General features: G+C 43.3%; 1 long non-coding RNA gene across 1 annotated transcript; it reads left to right on the top strand.

The window, feature by feature from the left end:
• Nucleotides 1-10300: 10300 nt before the first annotated feature.
• LOC308594826 lies at nt 10301-13295 on the top strand. Its single transcript, XR_014011644.1, has 3 exons — nt 10301-10400; nt 10495-10557; nt 13187-13295. It is a non-coding gene; the product is annotated as an uncharacterized lncRNA (long non-coding RNA).
• Nucleotides 13296-14669: the final 1374 nt, after the last annotated feature.

Consider the following 14669-nt stretch of genomic DNA (forward strand, 5'->3'; position numbering starts at 1 on the left):
TTGCTCTCATTTTATGGATCAATGGTCTCGTTAGATAGTAAAATTCATGTTAAATTGCTGTTTTAGGGGTTGTTTTTAAAAGTCTGGAATGGATTAATCCATTTTGCATTACTCTCTATGGGAAAGTGTGCCTTTGTTTTGGAACGCTTTGGTTTTGGAACGGACTTCTGGTACGGATTAAGTTTGAGAACCAAGGTACCACTGTACAGTTGTACCTTGGTTCTCAAACGGAATCCATTCCAGAAGTCCATTTGATTTCCAAAACGTTTGAAAACCAAGGTACGGCTGTACTGGATAGTCCCTTCTAAAGAAGCTGCAGTGAGTTCAATGGAATTTCCTCCTTTAGGCTTGATTCGGTTTGCAGCTTTAAGCTCCTACATTCCTGGTATTTTACAACAATTAAGCTACATTTGAGCTACAAAACAACATTAAGCATGTGGGAGGAAATATAAAGACTTAGCCACTATTTACCATATGTAACAGTCATGAGGCAACATTTCTCCCTCCTGATAGTGTTTCAGTCTCTCCAGCCTGATTTGTACTGAACGTTGTTCCAAAGCTATTGCTGGTGGTGGTCTGGTTAACTATTATCAAGCTTTAGCTGAGCCTAAAACTCCTCCAGCTATTGGACAGGAGTGCCTGGCGTACTCTGGTCCATGGGGTCACGAAGAGTCAGACACGACTAAACGACTAAACAACATATTGTTGGATGTTTGGGAGGGAGCCATCATGGATAAATTGACTCACCAAGTTATGGGACACCTTTTTTTTATAAATGGATCTGATCAGTGCTTTTTTTCTTTAAAAAATGTTTATGGGTACTCTCATTTTCCTACTCATATTGAAATACTGCCCCTAAGTGAGGCCAAACTTGCATTCAAAATGTTTAGGAGTATGAATATCCCTGCGTTCCCCCTCCACAGAAAAAAAGCACTGGGTCTGATATGGTTTTGCTTGACTTTGTCATAATGATGCTTTCTTTTTATACCAAATTTTCAGTTAGCCAAAATGAAAATTTAGTAGAAAGGATTCTTCATTTTCAGTAACATCAAGGAAAAGGTGGAATGGTGGACAGGCTCATTTTTGTACCAAAGCTTAATTGTATATTTCAGCCAATGAGAATTAACTATGGTACTCCAAGCCATAGTTCACAACCTTTTTTGTTTTGATCTAGTGCTGGAATAACTTCAGATAAATGCTTTCTTTTGCTTTGCGTTTCTACCAACAAATGTGTCCAAGGAAAGATGCCATTTAGCCTGAACTAGAACATTGCTGCCCTCAAAATGAAACACCTGAAACTGGGTGACAAAAGGTGTGCCATCTTTTTGAATACTGTATTAGAATAAGCAACCAATTCTTCATTGTGAACTCACCAGCGTTGCATATTTGGAGGGTGGAGGTTTTAACATACAATTCTAGAAATAGATTCAGCCGGAAGGCTGAAGCAAGCAGACCAAAATACTTTTAGGCCTAATTGTTACCTGTACAGCATCACAGGCAAAGATTGCTTATTATAAGACACAGCTGTACTCAAGTACTGTGCGATCATCAGCGTATAGAACAAAGCGGCAATTTTTGCTGAAGGAAACCACAGGGGGAATACACTGGACTGACAACTGACTGGAATTCAATTTACTGAAGTGATATTGAAATATGGAGGAGAGGTAGCAGCAGACTGATTACGGTTCGAAAGCTGCATTGCTAATACTGTCTCATGAACCTGTTGTCACCATGGCAACATGGTCATCAGAGCTATCCAGGAAACTGGCAACACTACCTGACTGTTCATTTACATTTTTGTGCTAGATACTTAAAAGACGTATGATTTTATAAGGTGCGAGAGGGGGGAACAAAATAGAAAATGATGCCCAGAGTAGAGCAACAACCCATCACCACTGCCATTTCTAGATACATACATATATACATAAAAAGACAGACAGGAATTTATTTGACTTTATAGGATATGAATATTATTGTATTTCAGGAAGTAACCAGGATTTTACAAGCACTAACAACAATATTTGATGCCTCCCTGTTTTACAATCACTTAAACCAATGTGATCAGATTTAAGGGGGTTTGGTTCCACAAATGCAATGGAATTAAACTGGTTTAAACCTAAGTACCCTGGCTTCATTGGTCTGTGGATCAGACTGAAAGCTTAGGTGTTTATTTTAAGCCCTCTTAGTGCCCCTGCATGTGGACTTTATTTAGGTCAGATACATCTTGGCCATGTTGAAGTTACACTAAACGCCCATTACCAAATGCTTTCTGGCAAGGCAGAGTTCCCATGCAGAACACAAACAAAATTGTGAGTCTTATCTCCTCCACCTGTCCCTTACTTTTGTGGGTAGTATTATGGCAAAAGTGGCAGAGGAATTGTCACCCTGTCCCATCATGGAGCTCCAAGGATTACTAGACTGAGATATGTCATCTCTTGCTTTGCTTTTCATGTGGAGAAGAATATTGATATTTTAATTTTGTTACCTTCACAACATGAGCCATAAACTTCCAAGTAAGAAGTATGCCTGAGTCCTGGACACAGCAAAAGTGTAAATCTACAGACAGATAAGTAAGAGTCATCCAGAAGGTTCTCTCTTTGTTTAGAGGTCTCATCTACACCCAGGGGTGGACCTGTGTACTATGATGCCCTGTGCGAGGTCAACATTTGGCATCCTGCCTGCCCCAGTCCTCCTGCTGCCTTCCCAAAGGTGGGTAGGAGGCACCTGGCTTTGGGAAGGAGGTGTGAGGGCTCTGGCAGGGTCCTAGAGGTCTCCCACCTCCTTCCAAAAGTTGGTTTTCAAAAGAAGGCAAGAAGACTCTAGGACATTGTCAGAGCCCCACAGCTCCTTTCCAAAGTCTTGTTTACTAGGCTTTGAGATGGTGCCCCCTTGGTTCAGCGCCCAGTGCATGCTCTGAATCCACACCTGCTACACCATATTTGCCCAATAAATAAAGCCCCAAAGAAGTACAGTTTTTAGGCAATTCAACTCATTTCATTTGTTCTTGCACCAAAGAAAACATATAACTTAAAATTACATTATGGCTGCAATTCTATGCTATTGGGGAGTAAATGCACATTCTTAACACAAAGTATTGGGCTGTGAGTTGATCCTGCTTATCTTCCACACCCCAGACATTCATTTTGACTTACTGTTTTGTTAATATCATCCCTTGAAAACTGGGACATTTAAGTTTTCTAAAGCCTCCGTCTTTTCCTTTATAGTGTACAAGCTGGGCTCCTGTAGCTTTACAGACTGAGGGATATGAAAAATAGTATCAATAAACTTTTCAATGCCTCTCTAAAAATTCATAAAGCAGTTCTCCAGTAACATATGAGGACTACACAGTGCAGTGACATATATAATGATTTTTTTTACACAGACACTTGTTTGAGAGGACCTGCTTATCTCACTCAGGGCCTCTATGTTTATGAGTAATGCTGCCATCAGAAACACATGCTGATAAAACATGCATTTCACCTTTCCCTCGCAGCAATGGTTTACTCTCTCCCTATTTTTTTTGGCCAAAAAGTGTGCTTTACCTCAGAAGCAAAGGTAATTTTGAAGTGGCAAAGAAAATTGTATCTTTGAAGAAAAATGAGGAACCATTCCTTTGTGTGCTAAAGTGAACTTCCCTGCATGTTCCCCCTCCCTGTTTCCCAGTGGGTGTTTGATACCACTGTGAAGCTGAAATGCCAGGCGTATTTATTTGCACACAAACATTTATATACACGAGAAGCACTAGATTATCATCACCACATGTTCACAGGCAGTGTGGGCATGAGTGAGGGACAGCTTACCTCACTCACCAACATACAGATTAGAAGCTGCTGCTGCTGCCTGCCCTCCTTTCGCCATCTCCATTTCCATTTCAGAGCAACAGGCATACTATTAAAGGTAAGTGAGGTAGCTGGGGAAGGGCCATAGCTCAGTGGTAGAGAATCAGCCTTGCATACAGAAGGTTCCAAGTTCAATCCCCCGCAGCTCCAGGTGAGGCTAGGAATGGTCTGAAACCCTGGAGAGCCACTGCCAGAGCATGGACAGGTAAGGTAAAATGTAAAGGACCCCTGGACGGTTAAGTCCAGTCAAAGGCGACTATGGGGTTGCGGCGCTCATCTTGCTTTCAGGCCAAGGGAGCCGGCGCTTGGCCACAGGCAGCTTTCCGGATCATGTCTCCAGCATGACTAAACCGCTTCTGGCACAACAGAACTGTGATGGAAACCAGAGCGCACAGAAACGCCGTTTACCTTACCAACGCAGTGGTACCTATTTATTTGCTTGCACTGGTATGCTTTCGAACTGCTAGGTTGGCAGGAGCTGGGACAGAGCAACAGGAGTTCACACCGTCGCAGGGATTTGAACTGCCAACCTTCTGATCAGCTAGCCCAAGAGGCTCAGTTTAGACCACAGTGCCACCCGCATCAGCATGGACAATACTGAGCTGTAGCATTTTATCCTGGCAGTTTTATCCAAAGGAAAAATACATAATGGATGCATGCAGAAGTACGCAATGTGACTTTTGACTGAACCCATGGGATAAGTGCACTTTCCAAGCTTTGCACAGATGTTCAATTGTCACTTTGGGACTGAGCTCAGGAGAAACCCATTCTAAATGTTCACAGCAGAAGCTGGCTTTGCAGAGCATTGATTTGAAGCAGAGTCCCAGTGAGATTGTGTAGTCATTCCTTCCCCTCTCCCTGGAGGCTAAGGAGGGCAGGAACCAAGAACAGTGCAATGAGCATGCTCAGTGAGTGCAGAATGTTCCCCAAATGCTGGGAGAGGAGGAAATGGAAAAACGGGAGGGAGGAGGATTGGAAAGAAGTATCTTGAACAGCAAAACTACAACATTGTGTGGCAAGTCCTGCCAGTTAAGAATAATTGCCATTGACTAATAGATACTTTAGGGATGTCTATAATTTCTTTCAGGGAATGCTATATTGTAACCTGCATGTATCTCAAAAGTGTGCAAAGTGGTATTAGGGAAATTAAGTCGAAACCAAACTAATAACCTCTACTGAAATAAATAGCTGAGACACAATCCTCACAGTGAAGCTTAAGGAGTTTCAGTGAAGAATTTTCAAAAAGAAAAAAAGAAAAAGGCTGCAGTTCAGTTTTGCAGGGAACTGAATATTTTTGTGCCTATTAGTAACACTTGTCAGTACAATGGTAATGTCAAGTATCAAGTCTATCTTTCAGGGCATGAAATATTACTATGAGCTCAAATACACGATGAGAAAAGTCATAAGGCACAGTTTTACTGAGTTATCCCATTATTCCACAAGGAATTTCATTTATAAAAAATATTTCCAGCAAATTAGAAAGCAAATAAACAAGCACCTAGTATATGAGGGAAGAGAATTCTAGGCTAGCCTTCTCTATGGCATGCAAATTTTGTATGTACAGGAAGGCATCAAATACACACGCACAATTACCTGGAAACTGAAATGGAGAAGGTGAGCAAAAAGAATTGTCATCATCCTAGCAATTAAGTTTTTTGTTGGAATAGTGTATGGTTTGGAACATATCCCATTGGGACTTCTCATTTCTTTGGCTGCTGTGATACAGTATTTGCAGGGGCGCCGACTTATAAAAAATATTGGGGGGGCCCATACCGGGGTTCTGCTGCTGGTTCGCTCGGGTAGCCAGGAGAACGCAGTTCGAGGTGGCGGTGTTGGGGAGAGACCCTCGCTCAGGGCGCCACAAGACTTGGCGGCCGGCGGCCTATCTGGGGGGTTTTGGAGCGTATTTCGGCAGAGCGATTGGGGAGGAGGGGGCTTGTTGCCGGATTCTTCAGCTGGGCCAGAGATCCGCTGCTGGGGGGGTCCCTGGGCCGAGTTGTGAGCACAGCCTGCTGAAGGGAGATCCAGCCGATTGTGCGATGGGGACGGCCGGGGCTCTCCGGCTAGGGCGCGCGGCTGGCTGGCTGGCTGGCGAGGGAGCAGGTGGGGAGGAGGCGGGCCTCAACGACTTTGGCTGCCCCCCCCCCCAGCAAAAATCCTGGCTACGCCCATGCCCCCCCCCAGGCCCCAGCTCCTTCTGCCCCCTCCCTTGGTTTTCTATATAGTAGACCCTTCGGAGAAATCCCGTCTGCTCCTGCGTCCCCTGCCAAGAGATTTTCTTTCCATAATGCAAGGCTGCATTTCCCCCTTCCCACCCCAGTTGCTTGTGGGTTAGTTATTCCCCTCCACGCTCTTGAAGCAGGCAATCCTTTTTAATTTTTTTAAGGTGAGCTGAATTTCCAAGCATTTGACATTTTGGGTGAGGCGGCGGCATTCCCAGGCGCGGCAAGAGATGCAAACAAAGCAAGAGGGCTGCCCTTTTGGGGAAGGAGGGTTGCTGCAACCTGCTCGGCTGCCCTGGCCCCTTGGCCAAGCAAACTCCGCGGGACGGGGGGTGCTTGTCGTTGTCTCTGCGCCAAGAGGCGCCTCGGCGGGGGCCGCCCGCCCCGCGGAACAGGGAGGCGGGGAGAGCAGGGCTCCCTCCCTGGAAGTGAGCGCCTGTTGCACAGCTGGAGGGTTTCGGCATCGCGGCGCCTTGCAGGACGAGGGAGGCGCGCCGGGGAGCAGGGATGCCACTCCGCGCTTGCTGCCCCGGGTAGAGCCCGCTTGCACCGCTTGCACCATCCCTCCCCCCCGGCTCGTGCTCGGCGCTCTGCTGGAGGGGCGTCTGATATTATTGGGGGGGGCAGAGCCCCCCCAAATGAATTTTTGAGGGGGCTCGGGCCCCCTCAGGCCCCATGGAGTCGGCGCCTATGAGTATTTGGCAATTTCAATGTCAAAATATACATTTAGAGGATATGTATATGTAGTTGACTATGTGTTTAAATAAATATTTTGGGAGTTGTTTTTTTAATGCTGATTAATGTGGAAATGGAATGGAACAGAATTATGGTCTAGTAATTTCAATGGGTCTAATCTGAGGGAAACTTAGTTAAAATTCCACCCTATGTAATTTTAATAGGAGCTTGCGGGGGGGGGGGGTTGTGTTCAAGTTTCTCATGTAATTCAACTCCTAGTGAAAATAATCTCCCGAAACAGCACAAATTCTCAAGCAAGGCAGCAGAGCAACCGTCTGTGAACAAGTGCCTCTAAAAACTACTTTAGCATCACCTCACAAATGAAAAAAGCAACAGTTCTCCTTCATTTTCAAAATTTAGTGTCCCCTCTGTATACGTTCCTTCTGGGTACATCAATACCAACATTTTACTGGGCGTGGGGCATTGAAAGACTAGAGCACAGTGGTACTGATGAAAAGGTGGGGAGTAGTTGGTAGGAGTTACTTGGAAGAAAAGATTAAAGCAGCTGCATGATGAAACACTTGAAAGATGTGAATATCAAGGAGGAAGATTAATTTTCTCACATACAACAAGGCAGATTATCTAGGAGTAATAAGATTAAGCTTGTCAAAGGAAAATTTATGATGAGTATCAGGAACATATCAAAGTAGAGTCAATAGGCAAAAATAATTGTCCTGCAAAGTGGTATCCCTATTACTTAATTTGTTTAAATTTGGGGTGGATAATACATTTAGGATTACCTGACAGAAATCAACACTGACTGGGAATGAAATTGAAATAAGGTTCTTGTTTTTTAGGATGTATTATGGCAAAATTCTGCATATACTGATAGAGTCCCTTCATATCAATAGGACTATAGAAAGAGTTCTATAGTTGTTCTCTGATTTGTATACCCCCCCCCCGCATATTGGGCCAGTTTATACATGCATGTTGATCAATTGGCGATTACACCATCAAGTGATGACTTGCAGATTAAAGCCTGTTGTGTATTGAGTCAAAGGATTTTATATCTGTATTATAATTGTCTGTATTTGCATTAGGGTGAAGTAACTGCCTTTGGGGTTCAAAGGGTACAGCTACTATTGGTTCATTTAAGCTGCTGTATTTGGATCCTCTGTCTTATTGGTTTCCTCCAAAAGGCAGGACTGTGATTGCCTGATATTGTTCCCTCCAAAATGTATCCTTTCTAGCTAGTTCCCTGTCCCTATAAATGTAGCTTTCCCCTCCTCAGTCTTCAGTCTTGTTTGCCTTAATAAAGAAGTGTTACTAGAGAACTGTCTCCAGCATATTATGTCAAGAGAGCTGAAATCACAAACCCCATGTCACAACAAAGCCAACAGAGTTTTCCTGTCACATTACACTCTAAAGTAAATCCATATGGAGTGGAGATGTGGATGTGTGTTTTCCCATCCATCAATTCTCTACCCCCAACACTAAACATAAACCCATGTGGGCTTTTCCTCCCACATGATGGCTTCACACAGGCATGTCAATGGCCACTGTGAGTACTGGATGGTTGACTAGTCTTTGCCAGCAGGAGAGCTCTGCAGTTTTGGAGGTTCCATGCTACTGCAGCCAATGTTTCCATGGTAGTAACTGTCACAAGGCTCTCAGAACAGAGGAATAGCAGAGAAGAGCTGCCAGTGGACCACTGGCCCTAAAGATGGCCCGTTTCTTGAAGAGGTCCCCAACCAGAACTTATGGTTCCCATACACATGCACACTCCCTGCCCTGGCCCACATGAAATGACAGGGCTGTGGATGCAGCAGAGAATCCTCTACTTAGTGTCTCCCTCACCCCAGGTAGGACTGCTCCCTAACCTGACAATCTCAAACCTGTTGTGTTCCATAGGGCTTAAGAAAGTGTGTTTGGAATTACAGTCAGATTCAAGCTGCAGGCTGTTCAAGCTAGTGCAACAGTCTTATCTTCCTTTGTAAAACCCATCCCAGTTTCAAATATACCTGCTGTGCTGTAAAATAATTTCAGATGTTTTGGGCACCACAGCCTTCCTGTTTCCTGAGCACTGTGCCAAATGGTTATTCCACTGACCATATATTCTCTGGATCGGCTCCTGATGTCAACTTCAATTATTTTACATTTCTTTATCATGAACCATCCTTGCCACCGGCTTAAACAACCCTTTTCCGGAATTGCATTGCACTGTTTGCTAGCTTTGCAGCTTCAGTGTCATCTTTTAAGAGAATGTATATGAGTCGGAGCATTGAGCAATTCAATTCTAAATTCAGCCTTATGTGAGCAAATGCAGGCATAATACAGCAAGTGCTCGTTGGGGGATTCTAGTCTGAGAACAAAGCTCTCTTCTGTGCTTCATGCCGTTCAGCAATAGCATTGATTTTATTTTTCCTTTATATATATATGAAAACCCTATCAAATCCTAAACTTGTTTTGTGTAAGATGGTATTTTCTTAATCCTCTTCTATCTTTATCACCCACTACTCTAAGTGCCAATTCCACCACCACCACCCCCCCCCCCACACACAAAAAAGACTAGTGTTTACACTGAAGCATTGACATTTTAGCATTTTTGTTTTTGAACAAATGGAAGCCTTAATAAAGGAAACAAAGATGAGCATCCTTTTGATTGCCCCTTTGTATCGGCTGCCTGCGAAGTGTGATTCAGTAAAGTACAGCCCTGCGGTGGCCCTTTGATGCTGGCTTTTATCTACCTGTCCTCTTCACCCATTCACTGAATGCAGGCAGCCAAGTGGGATTTAACACTTTTTTTAAAGCGGCAGTTAACTCCTGGCCACTTTAAGCCTTAAAAGCCACCAGACCAGCAGGGAAATAAGTCACCTTTTTCTCATCTTTGAATTGTAACCTCTATTTCACCCCACTTCACAGCTGAATACCTTGTAAAGCAAAAGAATCAAAGGCCACTTGAACGGTCTCCACGTATATATAAGTGCACACAAAGCCTTCCACTTTGGGGGCTGCCAGGGCAAATGCCTGGCCTCATGACCAGATGTGGCTGCAAACCAAACAACAGACAAAGAGATATGTATGGATAAATATTGGCAACAACTTTATTGAGTAACAGACATAGCTGGGGTTGGCATGCAATAGGGTCAGGATCTGTTGACCGAAGGACTTCCTCCCAACATGCCTGCTGGAGCATCCAATGGGAGTTATCCAGCTTCAAGAACCTAGCATGGTCCAAAACCATGTGACTAGGACCACTAGTAGCCTGAGATGGCTACTGGCCAACCCAGCCTACTTGAACTAGGGCCAGGGACAGTTCACCTCTCAGGCCCCTTAAGGGTGTCCCCCTTTAGACTTGGACCCTACCCAATGCCATTTCCTTCTCAAGGTCTTGTGATACCATTGGCTAAGCCAGTTCCTTGAGCTTTGACACACACCTGTCCCAATGCTCTGGCTTGGCCCACTCCCCACTGGGCAAGTGAAAAGGGAAGAGAGCTGTCTGTTATGCAGTTCACCAAGTGCTGCTCACATCACAAAGGATATGCTCCCTTGTCATTTCTTGTACTGGGTTTCACAGTGCTTCCCACAAAGACACACAGATCTTTTCCAAATCGATACAACCACGTGTTCGGCAAATGACGACAAAAAGGACACTCCTTGAACAGTTAATATTTAAACTATGCTTAGAAACAGGAAAGTAATATTTCAGTACTTCTTGCTCTACTTTTCAATGCTTCTTTCTTTTCTACTTTTGACAGTTTCTCCTACAGTTCAGGAAGATGGGGGAGATTAAAAGAGCCCATCCCGTCAAGCCATTTAACGTAAGTTGAAAACCATCGTATTTACCAACAATATCTTCTGCAGTCTTTTTGTGTGCTTGACAGGAAATGCTTGGAATAGCTATTGCCTTGCAAACTTTTTCATATCTGCCCTGTCCTAGGGAGAGAACAGCAATTTCTCACTTGCGTTAGTATGACAAGATGGAACTAACATCTACAAGTGATATCAGCATAAATGATCATCAGCACTTGCTGTGCATCTATCTCCTACAATATGCACTTCCCAACGCATTTTAAGATACATTGGTAATTGTGGAAGAAAGTGAGGCTGTCTACAGCTGGCTCTCTGCTTCAGATAAGAACATGTCCCCAATCTTTATTTATAAGTTGTGTTAAAAAACAAAAACAAAAAAACAGACAGAAAGAGAGAGGTCTCTCAGTTCTTTAGCTTGTAATAGAGATGTCACTGTTTTGTTTGCAGTAAGTCCACAGCCACTGAATGTTTACTGACACTGATCCATAAAAGATGCCCACAAGAATACTACATATCAACCTGTTCCCTCATATTTTAATATAAGTGGTGCCTACATACAAGCCACATTCCTTGACCTGGATCTGTTTTTCTCCAAACTAAAGATAGGGTAGGGTGGGGTAGGTGTCCAAGGCATTTTCTTCATGTTATTCCATGCTGTGTGCGAGGACCAATTTTGGGGTTTTACCCTCTGGGTAAAATCATGTAATGTCATGCCATCTGCACTGTGTAAAGCATTCTTTGGAAGAGTCCTTCAGAATCTATACATTTGTCTCCCACTCTTTCCTCAAAAGCTTGATAATGGTGGACATCAGGCATAGCTAACATTTTTGGCATAACACCCACATTTACTCTTGGCTAATTCTCCAAAGGTCACATGCCAGCAATGGGCATAGCTAAAAGTTTATGTTTCTACCCTACACCCTTGTGTGCATGCACACACATACACATACCCACATCCTTAGTTGATGCATGCAAGCAAATCAGCTGAGGAGGGGAAATTACTGCTTCCTCCCTGCACATCAAATGATTGAACTGATGACAGGAGGCATGTTTGCAATCCTCATCAGGGCTGGGTTGAGAGGGTTAAACCACTCCAACACATACACACCCACACCCACACTGTACCTATGTACATTCATTCATTCATTCATTCTGCTACCATCAACACTGTTGTGCTCTTTTAGTTCTTACTTGAGGTCTTGGAGAATGAGGTAGTAGTGTCTTCACTGACTGGGTACTTAATTCAAGCAACATTACCACTTATACTGGATTATATTAACACTTGAATTCTGTCGTGTTTGTGCTGAATTCCTATGCTTTATGACAAAGAGTTTGTAGGAAGTCTGACTGAGGAATGCCAGAGAGTGTTCTTAACTGGAGGTTAGAGAAACATCTTAACATCTGGCAGGGACCCATTATGCTGCATTGGCTGCTTCTGCTGCTCTTTTGGAATGTTGTCAGTGGGCAGATTGTGCAACTGTCTCTGTGGGTGTTATCTATAGTTTAATCAGTATTTGCCTTGAATACTTCTACCCTGGGTTTTAGGTAGACATCACCAAATGGGTCCCATAAAAATCACTTAAAACAATGATGATCACTGGAAATATGACAGTGGGGAAACTGAGCAGGAGCAAAAACATCAGTAAGATGAAAACATCAGTCAACTCTGAAAATACTGTTACATGCACCCCAGTCTCTGAGCCATGACAAACTTCAAGGCTACTAGTGCTTTTCTTGGGTTTGGTTTCGTTAGAATGAAGGTTACTAGATATCTTGTTTTTTAATATAGGGCTATATATATATATATATATATATATATATATATACCTGAGCATAAAATGAAAGGGCTCGCAGCATTACCAGCCCAACAGATCTTGGTCCCCCATTATGTTTCCAAGACTCTCCTTCCCAATGTTCGCTCTGCAGGCTCCATAGTTCAGTGGTAAAAAGCCCTAGGTTCAATCTTCAGCATCTCCTGGTAGTTACCCTGTCTAAAATCCTGGAAAGCTGCTACCAGTCAGTGTAGACAATATGGAGCTAGATAGACCAATTTGTCTCATTTGTATAAAACAGCTTCCTGTGTTCCTCCTGTGACACCTGATAATATACCGCTCTTTTCGCACTGTATTCCACCACTCCTCTTCAAAGCAGGTTTCCTGGCTTTAAGCCTAATTACTGCCTACATGTACTGAAAGTATTTTCCTGGGGAGAGCCAACATATGATGGGCTGTCAAGGAACAATAGCTAGCAGCATGTGAAAAACATGCTGGTGTGGAACCACCATCATTTCTACAGCATTTTCAACACAGAGAAAATAAAGTGAACAGCGCTTGGCTCCTGGCTTTGCTAGACAATACAATCCTCAAAGCAGCACTCTGTCGAAAACACAGTTTATCACATTAGGCTGGTTCTTACATCCACACTCATCACTGGATGATTTCAGCATCCAGTAATCATAGTAATGACTTGATTGTGATCTTAGTATATCAAACAACACATAGAAAAAAAGACAATGTATTTAGCGGGAATCAGCTCCCACATGTACAGTAGCTATGAATCAGCACACAAACAAGTTATCAAGAGATGCATGTGTGTATATATGAAATGGCCCGTTTGTTTTCTCACCTTGTCTTTCAGAATTAGTGCAGCTTTGGAGCACTGAAAAACAAGATTACCTGGAGGATGGAATGTCTCTGCAATATTCAGCTGCCATGAGAGTGCTGATTTAGATCAATTAAACTACAAACCTGTACACACTTATATGGAACTCATAGGAACTTACTTCTTATTAGAGATGTAGAAGGTTGTGCTCTTAGTCATACTAGAATTCAGTGTAAAACCAGCTCAGATTGTAGTTTGGGATGAAATAAGAAATTATAGTGAGATAACTTTAAAACAATTCAGCATTTTAAAACGTAAATATATCTTGTAACAACCATGAAATCCTATTTTTTCTTTATTGCATTTCTAAATCTTCACAGGTGTTTGGGTTTGTAGCCACAGTGCCGTGAGCAGAGGGATTGCCAGAGGGCAATTGAACTTGTTTGCCCCTCTCCCGGATCATTGTAGGGCCAAATCCTATGCCAGGCTATTAAGGAGAAAGAGAAGACTAGTTATCATTTTCCATATTTCTATCACTCCACCTCTTCCAGTCAAAGAATGAACTTTTGTCTCCCCCCATGCAGAGCAAGCAGGCTGGGTGAGAATGTGGGAGGAGAGAACAGGCCTTCTGTTCCCTTTTAGCAGTCTCCATGACAGGAATGGGGAATCTTTTGTTGGGATTCGCAGGATACTGGATAAGTCTGCAGGCTTCAACAGGATGATGCAATACTCTGCTGGGTCAGAGTGACTCAGCAGGAGTGTGATTAGTGTAATTGGCTATCACCTGTTTTAAAAAGGAAAGCCTGTTTAACAGGGGATGTGGTGGTTGTGCTGTAGTGTGGTGGTGCTGTGGTGGAGAGTATTCGTTTGTAAGTACTCTGTATGGACTGTTTCTTTTGTAAATGCCTGCATATAGCTCACATTAAAAAAGGACTGCACTGAAAAACCTGGAACTCTTAGTGTTTTGCTGAAAACACCGCGTGGAATACGCAACATCTTTGACCTGCTGGATGCTGTTTGACTTCCACTTCCATCAACCCCAGCTAGCATGGCGGGGGTGAAGGGAGGTAACGCCTAACAACTTCTGATGGAGCACAGGTTCCTTATCCCTGTGTTATCCTCCCTCTATACATGAACACGGTCCTCATGGTTGCCTGGATCAAACCATTTAAAAATATGTTCGGTTCATTTTCAAAATGGTTGAAACTAACACTTGCTTCAAAATACAGAAGTACCGGTATATAGTGTCACAGGCAGGTTCAGACTAAGCATATGCTGAACATCAACTGGAGGGGAAAAGACACCATTTTAGGTTCTGGTAAATGGTTTTTCATGGGAAAGCATAACCCATGGTTGTGACATCAGATATATCTGACCACGATAGGCATGGGCAGCACATTTCATTAGGGTGTGCACCAAAAGAAATTTGTTTTAAAGGTGAACATTTTTTTTAATACGTGCTCATCTTCATGCTCAGTTCTAAAGGACCTTTATTTTACTAAGCTAAAACTTAGCTTTT

The sequence above is a fragment of the Podarcis bocagei genome (assembly GCF_964188305.1).
Source record: "Podarcis bocagei genome assembly, chromosome: 9".
Classification (NCBI taxonomy): domain Eukaryota; kingdom Metazoa; phylum Chordata; class Lepidosauria; order Squamata; family Lacertidae; genus Podarcis; species Podarcis bocagei.